The sequence below is a fragment of the Stegodyphus dumicola genome, chromosome 6, assembly GCF_044657685.1.
Source record: "Stegodyphus dumicola isolate Sdum_Otavi_A_Nest chromosome 6, ASM4465768v1".
Classification (NCBI taxonomy): Eukaryota; Metazoa; Arthropoda; class Arachnida; order Araneae; family Eresidae; genus Stegodyphus; species Stegodyphus dumicola.
Genome location: NC_140773.1, coordinates 176,617,046 through 176,633,370, shown reverse-complemented (window position 1 = coordinate 176,633,370; position 16,325 = coordinate 176,617,046). Strand labels below are relative to the sequence as shown.

Genomic DNA, 16,325 nt, shown 5'->3' with positions numbered 1-16,325 from the left:
CATTAGCATTGGAAGAAAGATGTTAAGTCTAATCCCGAAGGAGCGTGAATAATAATAATGGCTGTAAAACATTGTATTATACTGGAAATAAAATTTGTATGTGTATTAATAACCACCAGAATGATCACTTTCCTCTGGATTTCATACTCGAACAGTAATCTAACGAATGGTGATGTAGTTGCACAGTAATTAACACTGTCGTATTGTCTAAGGCGACGACTTTCACAGACATTTGCTTGGAATTTTAAAATCAGTTTGGATAGTTTCACAGCAACTTATGAGCCGTTTTGAAGTGGAAAAAAATAACTGTATGAATTGCTTGAAAAAATAGGTTAGTTCTTCAAATTCCTCAAGCAAAATTCCTCGCTTCTTCAGTTGTTGAAATTATTAGCAAAAAGGGCGTTAGCGCAGAAGGGCTATTAATTTCGTTTGGTAATTTGTTGCGTTTCACGATAAGCGGCGTTTCACTTTTCAAATAATTATAAGCATTTCAGTGCAATAACCGAATAGTTATGACACAAAGGACGCATTTGGATGATTTTTTACGTAGTAGAATTATCGGCCGTCTGGAATTCCAGTGTACCAAACTGGAAGTATCAGACGAACTTGGAACTGCCGAGAGTGTGATCTCCAGGCTTTGGCAACGATTCCAAGATGATGGTAATGTGAGTAGATGTTACAACACAGGTCGTTCCAGAGTTACAACGCCAATTGAGGACCGGTATTTGGCAGTTACTGCTAAAAGAAACAGGCGGAGCACAGCCTCAGACCTGTCTCGACAGCTCTCTTCAGCCACTGGTACGACAATTTCAAGGCAGACCATGTACAGACGCTTAGAGCAGATTGGTCTATATGCTCGTAGACCTGTCAGATGCGTTCCATTTACTGCAACTCACTGTCGCCTGCGGTTAGCCTGGAGTAGAGAGTATGCATTGTGGACACCGCAACAGTAGACTTGTGTGATGTTTTCCGACGAGTCCAGGTTTAGCTTGCAGTCTGATTCTCGCCGGACTTTCATGTGGAGAGCTCCAGGTACCCGTTACCACCAAGAAAACATCACTGAACGACACCGTTACGTTGTTGCAGGAGTGCTCGTTTGGGGTGGAATTACTTGGTTCCAGAACTGACCTGCATGTTCAAATTGGAACCATGACAAGCCATATCTATTGGGACGTCATTCTGGAACAACATGTACGTTTGTTTCGGGGCGCCATGGGCGCACAATTTCTGTTTATGGATGACAACGCCCGTCCTCACCGTGCAAACACCGTAAGCGAATGCCTTCAAACGGAGGATATCACCCGTATGGACTGGCCAGCATTCTCACCGGACTTGAATCCAGTAGAGCACGTGTGGGACATGCTTGGCCGACGAGTTGCAGTCCTTCAACCTCCTCCTCCATGTCTACCGGAACTTCGAAGAGCATTGCTTTTTGAGTGGTGTAATATCCCCCAAGATCAGGTCGATAATTTGCTACTCAGCATGCTTAGGCGTTGTACGGACTGTATTGCATGGCCTGGGAGACATACAATGCATTAACAATCATACCAACCATGTAATATTGTTCTTTTGTAAATAGTTTTTTTTTTTTTTTTTTTTTTTTTTGTAATTTGCTCCAGGGAGAAAAAATCGCTATTTTTTTTTTTTTTAATAATATCAAACATATAGCATCTTTTTTTGCTCTTTACCTTTTGTTTAATAAATAAGCTTTACAAATATGTCAAGTTTGTTTTGCTTCTAACTCTTCCTTTGCCTGATTTTGCATTATCCTTAAATTATGGACATGAGTGTAAAACAGCGATTACTCATGATTTTTAAATTTAATAATTTGATTGATGATTTACCATTTTGACTAAAACGGTGACCAATTAAAAAAAACAATGAAGTAAAAGTTTTTAATAATTTTTATGTACAATTTCTAAATGTACTAAAAGGAGGGAAATGATATATTATGTAGTTTAATCAGAACAAGAGATTAAATAATTCTCTTTACAAAATTCAACTGCAATTTTATATCACGAATAATAAAAGCCTGAGTGCCTAAATAACACAATCGAATAATCGAACTGAAAATTGTATCTTTGTTAATTTGTCAAGGGTAAAATGGAGGCACCTGATAGGCGGCCATCCTTGCTCCCTATGAATGGACGGGCAATTACAACCATGCCTTCTCCGGGATTCGGACTCGGGCTCTTCGGTACCGCAGTAACCTCCTGGGCGGCATTACTCGTGATATAAAATTGTAAATAAATTTTGTCGCAAAGAGAATGATTTAATGTTTTGCTCCATTTAAACTCTATGCTAACTTATTTTTCTCCATTTAATTCATTAATTATTTTATAAATTTGAAATAAAAGGGTATTTTTATTAAAATTGGGTACTATTCCGTTTTGAAGACCGTAAAAAAATCTCCAAACTATTGTTGATACCAGTGCTGCCAAAAATAGTTGCGGCAATCTTAACGCAAGAAAGGAAGTATAATAGTAAATAACTATCTAAGATTATTGTTTTAATTTAAATGAAAGGTTAATTTCATATAATACATTTTTATTATTATAATTTATATAAAAAAGGCTAAACATAACTGAATGGAAGCATAAGAGTAAATAACTATTTCAGATCATTATTATAATTTATATTAAAAAAAAAAGGCTAAACATTAATTGAATGGATTCTTGCATGGCTATCGCTACCGAGTTATCGCTAAAGCATAATTTCATTTTGTTGTTTGTTCAAAACATAATTTTCTGTAATGAATGCCTTTTCTTTGAAAAAATTCTATTGCAGACTTTTCGTCATGGGTAATTCCCAAATTGTTAAAACCGCAGGATATCAAAAAAGGATTTAAAAATTAAACTAATATTTGAATGACGTCTTAAGAAATATAGAACTATCTAAACTTACGCAGTTTGAAATCAGCGCGTAGGCTAGATTTGGCGGGCTGTTAAATCGGCGCGTGTGCTAGATTTGGCGCTTTTGCGCATACATTTTCGCTGCAATTTTTTTTTACGGTCTTCAAAGCGGAATAGTACCAACAATTGTTTTTTTACATTTTTAAGGAATTTTTTCATAAAATCTCTTTTTATTCATACAAGCAAGTACTTTATCATTATGATTTAGATATTTAATTAATTACATAGAAAACGCCTAATATTTATTTCTAGGGAAGCGAGAAAAATGGAAATGATGCGAAGAATTTATAAATGCGTATAATTTATTCTTTATATTTTTGCATCAAGCTATGCTGCGTTATACTAAGTTCTCCGCTCATTCAGATCTTACGCGGGACTTCAGAAGATACGTCAGTTCTGAAAGGTTCTGTATTCCATGCTACATGAAATATTTAATTTATTTTTTAAACTGTAACCCACATAGCACAAAAACATCCTTGGGATATCCCAAGGATGTTGCTCGCGGGATATGCGCACATCCTCAGGACATCTCGGAATATCCCGCGAACCTCCTAAACACCTCCTCCCGAGTGCTTAATGTCACATCCCGGGATATCCTAACCAAGTCCCATCGACAGCGTGCGGGATGTTGTTAGGATATGAGCTCCTACTTACTACATCCTCAGGACATCTCACAAACCTCCTAAGCACATCCCATTATATCCTAAAAACATCCTATCTATGTCCCATCGACAGCATATGGGATGTTATTAGGATTTAAAGTCCTACTTACTACATCCTCAGGACATCCCGTAATATCCCAATTTCCTCCTAAACTCATCCTCCTGAGCGCTTAAATATCACATCCCAGTATATCCTTAGGACATCCTATCTACGTCCCACCGACAGCGTATGGGATGTTATCAGGATTTGAAACACTGTTACAATATCCCTTTAACCTCTTAAATACATACTCTCAACTGCTTAGTGTCACATCCCAGTATATATAATACAGAGGAAAATTCCAGTGAAAGTATGTGAAGGTGTGATGATCTAAAACCTACTTTTTTTTACACAGATAGTCTCAAATCGTTCTCTTAGGGTTACTATGGAAAAATCAGAAATGTTGAAAATATTTATACAACTTATTTTGTTTTTAAATCTGAATTTGTGAATATATTAAAACTGAGCAAGGAAATTAAAATGAATTATTAATACAAAATATTAAAACTGAAAATTTTGCTTTTATTTTTAAGATATTAAAAATTTTTTTGATCATTTTTAAACATCCAATAGCCCCCAAATTGAATTATTCATAATTAAATTATTTTACAAAATCAGTTTCTAATTTCAGTTAATTTGTATTAAAAATTGAATAATAAAATTACCCATTTAATAATCTTTACATAAATGAATCATCTTTCTTTAAAACATGTAAGGAATTTATAGTGTTTTTGATGACGCTGTTAGGAAATTGTTAAAAGGAATAACTTGTATTTTTAAAACTAAATCAATTCCTAGCCTCAGAATAAATAAATACGTTTTCGTAAAATGAGAATGCTGCAGGCTTTTTTATATATTTAATATTTAGTTGTAAAAATTTGACATTATGTTAACAATTCTTTATATCATTCAAAAGGTAACTCAAGAAGCTCTTCTAAAATTCTATCTTTCTGCTCACACAATTAAAAAAAAAATCTGAAAGGCTTCAGATTTTAGCAGTCACTCAAAGAGGCTAAAAGTTTATGAATGCATAGATTATCAATACAGATGGGGCAGTGGAAATAGCAAAACATTTTATAAGATACTGACACCAGAAAGTTATATATCTTCTATATATTTGAAAAATGAAGAAATATATCATGTAATTATGTAGAAATATTAAAATGTTTTCAATTAGATATATCATGAATTAAATGCATTTTAAATCAATCAGATTAAAAATTAAAAAAAGCATTGTTAAGAACTGTGTGTAATGCTTTTAAATAGCTTGGCTTGTTAGTCAATAATATATTAGATTTTAAAGGTAAATATGTTAAATTTTGCCAAATGGCAAGACGAATAAAAAGCGAAACAAGTTTACGACTGACGATATGAAGTCACATTTCAAAACTAATAGCCCTTTTAGATTAAAAAAAAAAGTTGTGAAAATAATTTGCAATGGTTCATTGGTATTATTTTACGCAAAAGTCAGTAAAATGAAATTTACCCGTTGAAATCAGCACCAAATTAAACTTTGTAAATTCTAGCGCATGTTAAAGGTTGTCTCATCCAGAATTTTATTACTAACCATTCATTTCAGAGCAAAATAAAACAGTAATTGCCATTTATATGACAATCAATATCAAAAATTTAAATCTGCATTTTACGCAACATAGAAAAACTTCAAAAGATCTACTGTTTACCATGCAATTAAGGCATTTTATTATGCTATCAACTCTACCAATTATTAATTCCATTAAGTATATTCAGTTTACTCTTTCTGCTCAATATATGCAATGTAAAATTTTCCATAAATTTATTAATTTATTTTATTTTGAGGTGAGCTTTTATTCAACTCTCAATGTCAACGAGAATGTTTAGTTCATTTTTTATTCGGTCTCAAAAGAGAAACCAAAATACGTGGATTTATGTACGTGTATTTATGAATCAAAATACATGAGAAATCACAGTGAGAAAAGCACTGCTACCTTAAACTGTGATTATATATAACAAATGCAGTGAATTATAGTTAAAAAATAGTGAAAATATTTATATTTCTGAACTATTTCATATATAACATTTTCAGTTTCGCATATGTGGCAATTTAAGAACTTTTTTACGTATACCAATTTTCTGAAATATCTGCAAATTTTTGTATCTTCAAGGAAAGCTTATTCTTTCACCTTTAGTATATAAGTAATGGTAATTTACCAGATAAAATTACTTAATGGGGAATACAGAAAAATATCTAACCACTTACCTTTGTGACTTCATCTGCAAAGAGACTAAAAAAGTAGTTCAGCTAAATCTGCTATAATAAATATTTATAATAATGCTAAATTATGCAATATCTATTAATATGACAAATTTATTTGGATGACAAATAAACACATTCAGAAATTTATGGCACTATATTATGATTAACAGAGGAAAAACACTTTTCAAAATTCAAAATAGTTTTTATTAATCCAATTTATCACATTTTATTTGAATTCATGAAAAACAATCTTATATCCATGTATTCTTATGTATATAAGAACTCTTGATAAATTGGATCTCTGTCATTGCCTTTCACAGCACCTAAAATAAAAAAACACTCACAATTACTATATGTGAATATAATTCATAATTAAATTTAAACAAATGACTATTAGAATGCAAATTAAAGGAAGCATTTAAAATATTTTAACATTTAGTACCTAAAAACAGAGTAGCAATTATTTGATTTTTCGATTATAGTAAAATAAACATGGGGAATGCCTTTTAAAATTTTTTATGTCAGAAAATAAACTCAAACCACCAGCTTAACATATGAGCAGTTTTATCAATCAGCCACTGGTAGGTAACCTGGATACTGAATCAACATATAAAGTTGCCAAGATAAAGAGAGAAACAAAATTATGATAATCACATCTTACCTATTCATAAAACTATTTTAAATTTAATGTGTAGGCAAGTCCAAAAAGAGTGAGAATGAATTTATTTTGCAACACAAAGTAAAGTCTTGCAGGAGCAAAGAAAACTTGTCTCATGAGATTGGCAAGTAAAAAATAATTAACTGCATCTGGTAACATTTATCTGACAACACATAAGTAATTGTTAGCTACGTGCAGAAAATAAAATCTGATCAGGAGCGTAGCTAGAGGGGGGGGGCATCTGTCCCGGGGTGCAGAATCCAAGGGGCGCCAAACTGATGTTAGAACATTTTAGAATTAAATGTTTTCCATCCTAGGCAAGCAGTAGGGGGCGTGAAATCTTCAGTTGTCCCTGAGCGCTGAAAACCCTAGCTATGACTCTGAATCTGATCATGTTAATGCAATTTTAAACTTTTGAATTTAACCGCAGAAATTTACCAAAGAAGTACTTGTAACAGTAGTAAATGACGATGTGGCTAATCTTTACTGTATGGTACACCTTGGTTTCTGTCTGAAAAAAAATTGCAAAGTGGTATTGGTTGTTTGTGAAATGTGGAAGCCCATTGCCTCAAATAAGTTTTTCGGTAACCCTAATATTGATAATGTTGGCGAAAGTAGCCTTTGGGGGGGGGGAATTATTTTTTTTGTCAGTAAAAAGGAGTTATTTCTGCAAATATTGCCAACGTGCTGTGATAAATTTAGTTTTGGGCTACTTTTTTTTAATAGTAAACCTTTTGTACGGTCCCAGGTTTTTGGTTCTTATCATTCTTTTCAATTGCTGTGTTTGGTTGCACGGAAGTGGTATGGTCTTGTATTTTGAACATGCTATTTATTATTTTGGTGTGATTACCATCGTTTCAGTATGTCTGAGGTGACTAAAAGACGAAAAATTTAATTGAATTGCTTACCTGGAGGATGGTGGTGGGAAGCCTAAACATATGCATGTGAAAAAAAAGGTATGTTAAAAAAATGACGTTTCATTTATTTTTTGTCTCTGTGTGTTAATTTTTGTTAGAAGATTTGTTGTTTAATGTTTTTATGTTAGGAAATATGTATTTTTGGTAACTTATTCCTCTCTGTTTGTGTATTTTTGGTTGTCTGTGTGTTAAGACAGTGGCGAATTGTTTCTGGTAACTATGATATTTTTAACTTTCTGATTTTCTTAAAGTGAAAATAGATCAATGTGTACATGGACAAAGTTAAGGCAGTGCACAATGCCCAGTTTGTGCAGTTCTCTGTTTTAATAGGTCGATGTGTACATGGACATAGAGTTTGTGTATGTCTTTGACTTCTTATTTTGGTTTTGTGTAGCGGCCACCTTGAAATTGGTGCCGATCCTCTCAGGTGATGATCTTGATATAAAAAAAAAAAGAAACGATTCGCCAAGGGTTACAGTAGAGTAAATTTTTACCAAAGATGTTCTACCATAATCACCATTTCAGTGGTCTAAACACTAGTGGAGCAGTATGCAGAGATGAAGATTTGAGTTTTGTTTACACAGCATGATGGTTTAGGCATGATGGTTTACACAGCATGATGGTTTACACAGCATGATGGTTTATTATAATTTTGTTCACTGTAATGGCATTCCAGCCATTACAGTGAACAAAATTATAATAAACATAGCCACAATAATTGTCTATAAATATTGATGTATAACACTGCATTAACTAATATATTTCTTATGCTAGTATATACAGAATCCTTAATCGAAGGGAAAATCAGAAGACTGTGCATGCATTTTCGTTTAACTGAAACATGGATTTGACCAAACAAATCTCAGTCTTACGGGACATGCCACACTATGCAGATATACAGTAAAAAGTGCTTGTGTTGTTTTTATTTGTTAGAGGTATGAAATAAATATACTTCTAGATTTTAATTTTTTCTTTCTTGTTTTACATTTGGATTACCTATCAAAAAGTAAGAAATTTTGATATTATTACAATATCGGAGTTAAAATAACAATTATTGGACGTGTTAAAGTAATGAAAATTTTAAATTAGGTTAAAAAGTAACCCTTAATGTGGCATATTTTTGAATTAAACTCTATTGACATTAAAAACAACAAAACGTTCCTCTTTATTAAGGACTTTAATTAACTAATTTTAAATACGGAGCTATGAATTAATTTTTTCCCTTGCATGTTATAATAACTGAATTAAAATTACTCTGATACAGTCAAAATTCCTAAATGCAAGTACATAAAATTTACATTAGCAATTTAAAAAGATGAGACACACTGAACACGTGAATAAATTTCTATCAAAGAATAATTTATTAAATTTGGCCCGTTCCATAGTAAACTTTAACCATTAAATTACATTATTACACCATGTTATCAGTTTGAAAAGCAAGTCATATGCCAGATCTTGTATGTAAAAGAAATGCACAAAAAAATATACAGATTATTGAAAAATGATGTATACCAATGCTTATAGATATGATTAAATGTAACAGAAAATTTACTGTCACAACCACATTTTTAAGTGAAATGTATTATTTTAACATTTTACAATATTTAAGGCATGGCACTAAATGCAACATTATGTGCCTGGATATAAGTTAGTAAATTAAAAAAAAAAATAATAATAATAAAAGAATTAATGTCATGAAAAATTTCAAAAACAAGCAGAATTTAATTTAGAAGACCTTTAGACACTTATGATAAATAAATCTGAGAATTCTTCACCCAAAATTAAATTATAATTAACTAAAACCAGTTTGACTGACCTTCTACAAAATCCTTCAGCTGCAATTTTTTCTAGCTTGAAAACCAAATTCTTCTCCACATGGTAATAACATCTTAACCAGTTGAAATTCCTGCAGAAAGTTTGATAATACAGTAATAGAATTAATAGAATAGAAAAATTAACACAAAAGTATAGAACATCATTTAAACTTAACATTATTACAAATTTTGGTGCTTTCTGACTATCTGCAAAGCTGTGAAAATTGGCAAAATGGTTAGTTTATGGTTCATATCTACTGCTCTGTTCACAAGTAGTAATTCAAATAAGCACTTTATAAGAAACAAGAAATTTTAGGATGCACACACACAAAAATATATACATTGGGTCAATATTCACATATTTTTCATCCAATGGAATACTATTCAGAAATAAAGATTAAATATAAAGCATGTAAATACATGTGTGTGGTATGCATATTCATAGTTTGCTATTATCGTGTGCATACTCTTGCTGTTTTAGCATAAGTTGAAGCTGTGAGGGCAGATGATAAAGTATCAGAATTTTTCATGTATAAGAAAAGATTGCCCTGACAATAGTATCTCAATTGTTTAGCACTGACATTTACATAGTGCATTAGAAATATATAGTAATATATGTATAATAAAAAGATAATTGCATATTATTAATTCATTTTTTTAAATGCCAAACTTTAACAATTCTTTCACATATAATTAAACAGAATTCTTTCACATGAACATCTAAAATCCATTCTTAACTAAAGAATAAATAATAAAACCATGTAAATTTCTTATCAAGCCCATCATTTCCGAAATGTCTACTTCTGAAAGTTCCCAGCATTTCTCAATATATTATTAAATTACTAAACTAAGCATCAATGATCGTCATGTTCGCTAATGTGGCAATATCTTTCACACTTCTTTGTTACCACAAGTAACAAGTAGGCTTCAATAAATCTTTAACTGTTACATGCTACTTTTGTCTAAAATTTGTACAAATAATAAAATTAAATGAGCTCTTTATAATATGCTCAAAGAAATAATTTTGTATGAAAATTTGTATGTTATATATTGGCCTGATTAATGATTCAGGAAATAATTCGGGTTTTCAAAGTGCTTCCAATAATTCAAATTTCAGCTTGTGTCAAAATAAAATCTATAACACAAAAATAAGCAAATTTCCTTATGAACAATGCATTTTAACATTATTCAATCACTGGCAATCACAGAGTACTGATTGCTTCAATAAGCATTACTGTAACTGTGTTATTTAAAAGACTGTAATGTTTTAATTATTTCCTTAATTAAAACATTACAGTCTTTTCCTCCTTCTAACACCAAAAGAAAACCCAGATAAGAAATATAAAAATATCAGTAAAAATAAATTATATTATTGAATGACACTTTACATTAATTACACTTATGCATATATTATTTTATTATAAATTATTTCAAAATCAAAGGAGAGAAGGGGTAGAAACTTTAATATTGACATTTCTAAAATGATATAAACATTAATCATTTAGTACAGTTTGTTATTTCAGGCAAAAAGAATTCACTTTTCTGGATAGCATTTATATTTCCATCTCACTTTCAATGAAACATCAAGAGAAATGCATATAATTTAAACACCACTTTATTTTATTTATCAGACAGATTATGTCAACTCAAAAAAACCTATCAGTAAAATTCGGTAGTAATAATTCTGAATGTTAGGCAACTTGCAAGATTCAACAAAATTATTAAATTAATTTTATTATAATGATTAAATTTTATTATAATGACAATACTACACTAACATGAACATAAAATTAAACTGCATATAACTATAAAATAAGCCAGCATATAATAATGGTGCATTGGTTTCTAAAACAATGGGCTCGATGAAAAACTACATGTATTATGGTAGCTATTCATATTCTTCAGCTTTCCTAATATTCTCATGTTTACTTTACATAACTAAAGTATCTAAAATACAATAAAAATGCAAACAATATTTATGAGAAAATGTTAAAAGCAATCATAAGCATTTGATTGAATGACCATATTTTGTCTTCCTGCAAGTCGAATCTTAAAATGATATGCAGATTGAAAAATGCTTAATCCTTTTATAAAATATTCAAAATAGATTAAAAAAAGGTACTGTTCTGTTATCAGGACCGGGTTCAGAATTGTATTTATGTATGCTTGTATATTTGTATGTCTACATATACACATCTATGCACATACTTACGAACACAGGTTCATACATTTCCGATTCTGGTCCCAATAACAGAACAGTACCCCCAAAAAAACTTGAATTAGAAACTAGATTAAGATAATGTTTCAACCATACATATTTTGGACAAAACAATGCAAACTCTTATTTTTATACAATTGTTCAAACTATTTAACATAAATTTATTGCTGCAATAAAATAATAAGCAATCTGATCACACATATTATTTTGAAACTGAATGCATAAACTGGACTAAAAAAAATTCAGTCGTAAACATTTGGATAGCAGGGCAAATTAGATATTTGAAAAGACAGCCAGCCATTGAAATACACGTAATTCACGACAGAATGGTAACAATTCATAAAGCTGTGAAACATTTAACTGTCAAAATGACATAAATTCGAAAAGCAAAAAAAGGAAACATACAAGTATTGCAACTGAACTTACCTTTCATGCAACAAAAAATATCCACACAAGTTAACCTCATGGCGCAGCCATTTTGGATTTCGTTTCAAATCAGACAGATGTTTACGGATTTGCGGAAGAATACGAGGAACTAGTAGTTCGTCGGATACAATGTGTAATGACGCGAAAGAATATAGTTCTGTAGAACTTCCTACATTATTCCGTAATAAACAGTACTATTTCCTAATTTTTTCTTTATCTAATTAATTAATTAATAGGGAAATAGTTAAATAATGCCGAATTCATTTTTAATGAAATGTAAAATTTTGCATGTATGGGACGACCACCTTCCGTCCAATATTTCTGAGAATATAAACAAATTTTGGAATCTGAGAGTATCAGTAAATAAATATATAGAATATCGCCTCTCAAACGACCACTTCTGAAAGTGACCAATATAAATAAATATTGATATTAAGCATTATTTCTATAAGACGACCATCTCTATATAAGACCAAAGTTTCTAGAATCTTGGATAGTCATCGGAGATGTATCTTTACTGCGAAATTATCGCACGACTGTAATTCAATATCAATAACAGATCGCGCGATTGAAAAACATTTTCTGTCCTGTAATTAGAGGAAAAAAATTTTCCTTATGAGGTATTTCTCCCGCTTTCCTAGCGTGACTTCGTGGTGTAATAGTTCTGCACGCTGGGCCGGTATTTCAGAGGTCCGTGGTTCGATTCACGGCGAAGGCGGGTGCTAATTTTTCATCTCTACGGCTTCCCAAAAAAATCCTAATGTCTCTACAGTGGCGCCCGAATTAAAAAGGTGTTGGATGAGGTATATCCACACCCAGGATTTAGTGATTGGATCCCCTTAAAAAAAAGTCGGCCTTTAAAAAGAGAAGTAATATAAGGTATTTCTCCCGCTTTCCTAGCGTGTCTTCGGCCCACCAGCGGCCGAGCGGTAAAGTCGCTGAACCCTGGTAGTGCGATCCGAGGTTCGAATCCCGCGAACGGGCTGGCTGCATGGGTGTTTTCGTGGTTTTCCCCACGTGTAACGTGTATACGAGCCAGTTTCCCTTAGAAAGTCCTCCACGAAGACATCTCTCCCCTTAGGCAGATAGCCCTAGTGTGCTTTGCCATAATTAAATACACCACCACCACACCTAGCGTGTCTTCGTGGTGTAGTGGTTCTGCACACTGGGCCGGTATTCCAGAGGTCTGTCCTTCGATTCCCGGCGAAGGCAGTTGCTAATTTTTCATGTTTCCTGCTTCCAAAAAAATACCTAATGTCTCTATACCCAAATTTAAAAAAAAATTCGTTTCCGTAATTAAATATATATATCTATCTAATTTTACCTATATTTGTAGTAGGGTTTGTAATCTGTAAGTAATTATACATGTAATTTATACATTTTTTATAAAAAAAATATATGTTATTTAGAATTTTGCAAATATTCTAGAAAATGCTAATCCATTGAAAAAAATCTTTTCCAAGACTAAATAAATTTTTAAAAACGTCAGAAAAAATAGCAGTTAAAATTAATAACAAAATAACAAGAATAAATCATCAATCATATCAATATTTTTAATGTACAGCATTTAGAAACAACTTAGTAAAATACATATGAAAAATAAAATAATGTGCAAGTTTCAGATGTGCAATGTCAAAAAATTAAAACTGGTAAATTTGAGAAAATTATCTTCAAATCCTGGTAAATTATCCTCAAAATGTTTGACAACGAAAGTCCTCCGGACAATGCAGAATGAATGTCTTCAGGATGTGAAATTGGTGAACTCCTCAGGACATCTGAGAATCAACATCTTCAGGACATCCTGTCATATCCCGGGACATAGCGACTTAAATAAGACATCCTCGGGATGTTAAATTACGATCTCCTCAGGACATCCGAGAATCAACATCCTTAGGACATCCTAAGTATGTCCCGGGATATTGCGACTTAAATAGGACATCCTGAGGATGTTTTGTGCTATCGGGGTAACACTATGTTACTTGTAACAAAATAAATGATTTAAAAACAACTGTTAACGTTTATATACTGTGATTGTAAAAACATTTTCTAGTAACATACACATAATGCGGCTACAGACTTTTGAGACTAAACTCGTGCTCAAGTTGAGAGAACCAAAAGTTAATTCTTAATCTTCATTATATAGCATGTAAATCTATATGGAATTTGAAATTGCAGAATCTGGCACTTGCTTAATTCCATGGCAGATTTCCTCTTTGAAATGTTGTTTATGTGTTTATATACATACAATTTTATGAAACTCTTCATTGCCCCGGTGACCTTTAAGTTGAGGTTTCTTTTTAAAGAAGAGAAAATAATCATATAAGTGCAAATGTGTTGTATGATAGGAATGGTTGTAAATTGTGACATCTCCACTTTGCTAGAAACTACTTAATAAGAAAGTGAAGAGAAATATTCAGTTATTTTACTAACTTTTTCAGGTCGAACACGCTGAAGTTTCTTCAGAAATCTGAGAATTACATGTTTATAACGTTTGAAGTTTACCATCTCATCCTCAGAAACTGATTCCTTGTGAATTATCTCCTTTTCAGATCAAAAAAGATTGCCAAGATGGTCTTTATTCAACATTTCTGTAATCGAAGCTTTCTTTTTTTTTTCTTTTTTTTTTTTTCTTTTGTTGCAATGAAGTTTTCCTTTCCTGAGCAGACGGTTGCCGTTCTCTTTCAGAATAATAAGCAAAACACAAAATATAATCGTCAATTTTTAAAAAAAAAAATTTTAAAAAGATTTTGCTCTTTTTGGTTTTTTAGAGTAAATTTTATTTTTGCGTATTGCTCAGCTTTCGAATCCTAGACGCAGGTGTTCACTGAATCAAAACAAGCGATTAAATAAACAAAACATTCTGCAAGCAGATGACATTTTACAAAAAATAAATTTTAAGATGTCACACTAATAAAGGCTGTCAATTATGGTTGGTAGTTTTGCTGGAATTTGTTTGAAAATCAGTCTTATTTTAGAGTTGTACTATATACCATATATCTGGTCTCAGAATTAGAATCAGTTACGATAGTTTAATTCAATCAATTTTCATATAATCTTTAATATAGTTAATTATTGTTTTTTTGTCCTTCGGAGTTTTTGATATAGAATTTAAATTCCAGCCTTCTCCCCGCAAAAGCAAAAATCGTCCTCAGATTTCTTTTGTTTTTTTTTCTATTTATTTTGCTCGTAAAAACGTAGTTTCATAAAACAATGTATATTTATCTGTCAAAAATACTTACTGTATACTTAACTGCCTTAGTTAAGTATGGAAAACAAATTGACAATATGTTGTGTCAATATTTGAAATTCAGAAAGCAGTTCTAGAAATCAACAAATGCGGTTTCCCTTCAAGATAGCATCGCAAATTCTTTCCGGGGATCAGAAATCCTAAGAGCAATTTAGTAAAATTCATGATTTGTTTGTGCATAGGCATATATATTTTAATCAACTCATCTGCTATAATAAATACCTTCAAATTTCTAAAGATATCGATAGGTACAAATTTAGTAGTATATGGTTTATATATTTCTGTTTTTATTTAAGAAAGTCATTAAAACGTTCCTATCCAAAATCAACAATAGAAAATAGAAATGCTCATATCAGTAGAGTCACTCGACGGATTGCTTAGAATAAAATATAAATTCGTGGAAAATCAGTGCTGTCCAAATGACAACCATGACAACAACTTTTCCGAAATCTGCTACGTATCATTAAACTTACATTAGTGGAAGTAGCTGAAAATGATTGTTAACTTACTTGCATATGTTGCATCATGTTCGAACGGACTGCTGATAGTGCATTGCGTGCCTTTAGGATTTCTTTCGCATTGCAGTAAACGAAGAATTAAAGCTTGTTGTTGATTAATCAGCAGTCATTTCTGTTTTCCATCCAATGTTTTGATAGCTAATTTAGAGAATAAAATTATATTTTTGAAATGCAAGAGACGTTCGTAAAACGCAAGATATTTAGAACATATTTTAAAACATTTTTTTCGTCATGTATGAATAATAGTTATAGAATTTTGAAAAATTTTAATACAGAAGTTTCAGCAAAAATGTACAGTTCAGTCATCATTTAAATGGATTTCATAATTTTCCAAATGACATGGCTGGACATATTCGACAGTCCCAAAGTATCACAAATAATTTAATAATTATGCGCTGAAAAAAAGGAAGCACTTTTATGCATCGTCTGTATCCTACTTGTAAATTATATCACATAAATGAAGTGAACTCTTTTTAAGATGACCACTTACAGTTCTATAAGATTTTGATTTTCCGTGCTTCATTAAGTCATGATCTTCTTAAGAAGATAAAGTTCAGTGCCGATGTTTTATTTACGTTCTAAGATATACTGGCCACATTTAGAAGTGATATTCGTAAAGGAACAGACCATTCAGTGTATTTCACTCTCTGTGTTTGTATTATATAATATTATATAAA

At 31.5% G+C, this 16,325-nt stretch overlaps 2 protein-coding genes and 1 long non-coding RNA gene across 6 annotated transcripts in view; 1 reads left to right on the top strand and 2 right to left on the bottom strand.

Annotated features, from left to right (window-relative positions):
- The window catches only part of LOC118185850 (tetraspanin-9-like), a 367,713-nt gene that overhangs the window by 113,438 nt on the left and 237,950 nt on the right, over positions 1 to 16,325 (bottom strand). Inside the window, exon 3 of one of the 2 annotated variants that reach the window (XM_035355764.2) lies at positions 15,640 to 15,786. The exons of the other annotated variant lie outside the window; for it this stretch is intronic. The gene's annotated coding sequence lies outside the window, so the exon portion shown is untranslated. The remainder of the gene's footprint in view (positions 1 to 15,639; positions 15,787 to 16,325) is intronic. 2 annotated transcript variants of the gene reach the window in all.
- The window catches only part of LOC118191787 (uncharacterized), a 426,838-nt gene that overhangs the window by 222,331 nt on the left and 188,182 nt on the right, over positions 1 to 16,325 (top strand). The gene's annotated exons all lie outside the window — the stretch shown is intronic.
- On the bottom strand, positions 6,032 to 11,969 carry LOC146996903 (uncharacterized). Its single transcript, XR_015041501.1, has 3 exons — positions 11,884 to 11,969; positions 9,242 to 9,331; positions 6,032 to 6,173 (listed from the first exon to the last, which is right to left on the bottom strand). It is a non-coding gene; the product is annotated as an uncharacterized LOC146996903 (long non-coding RNA).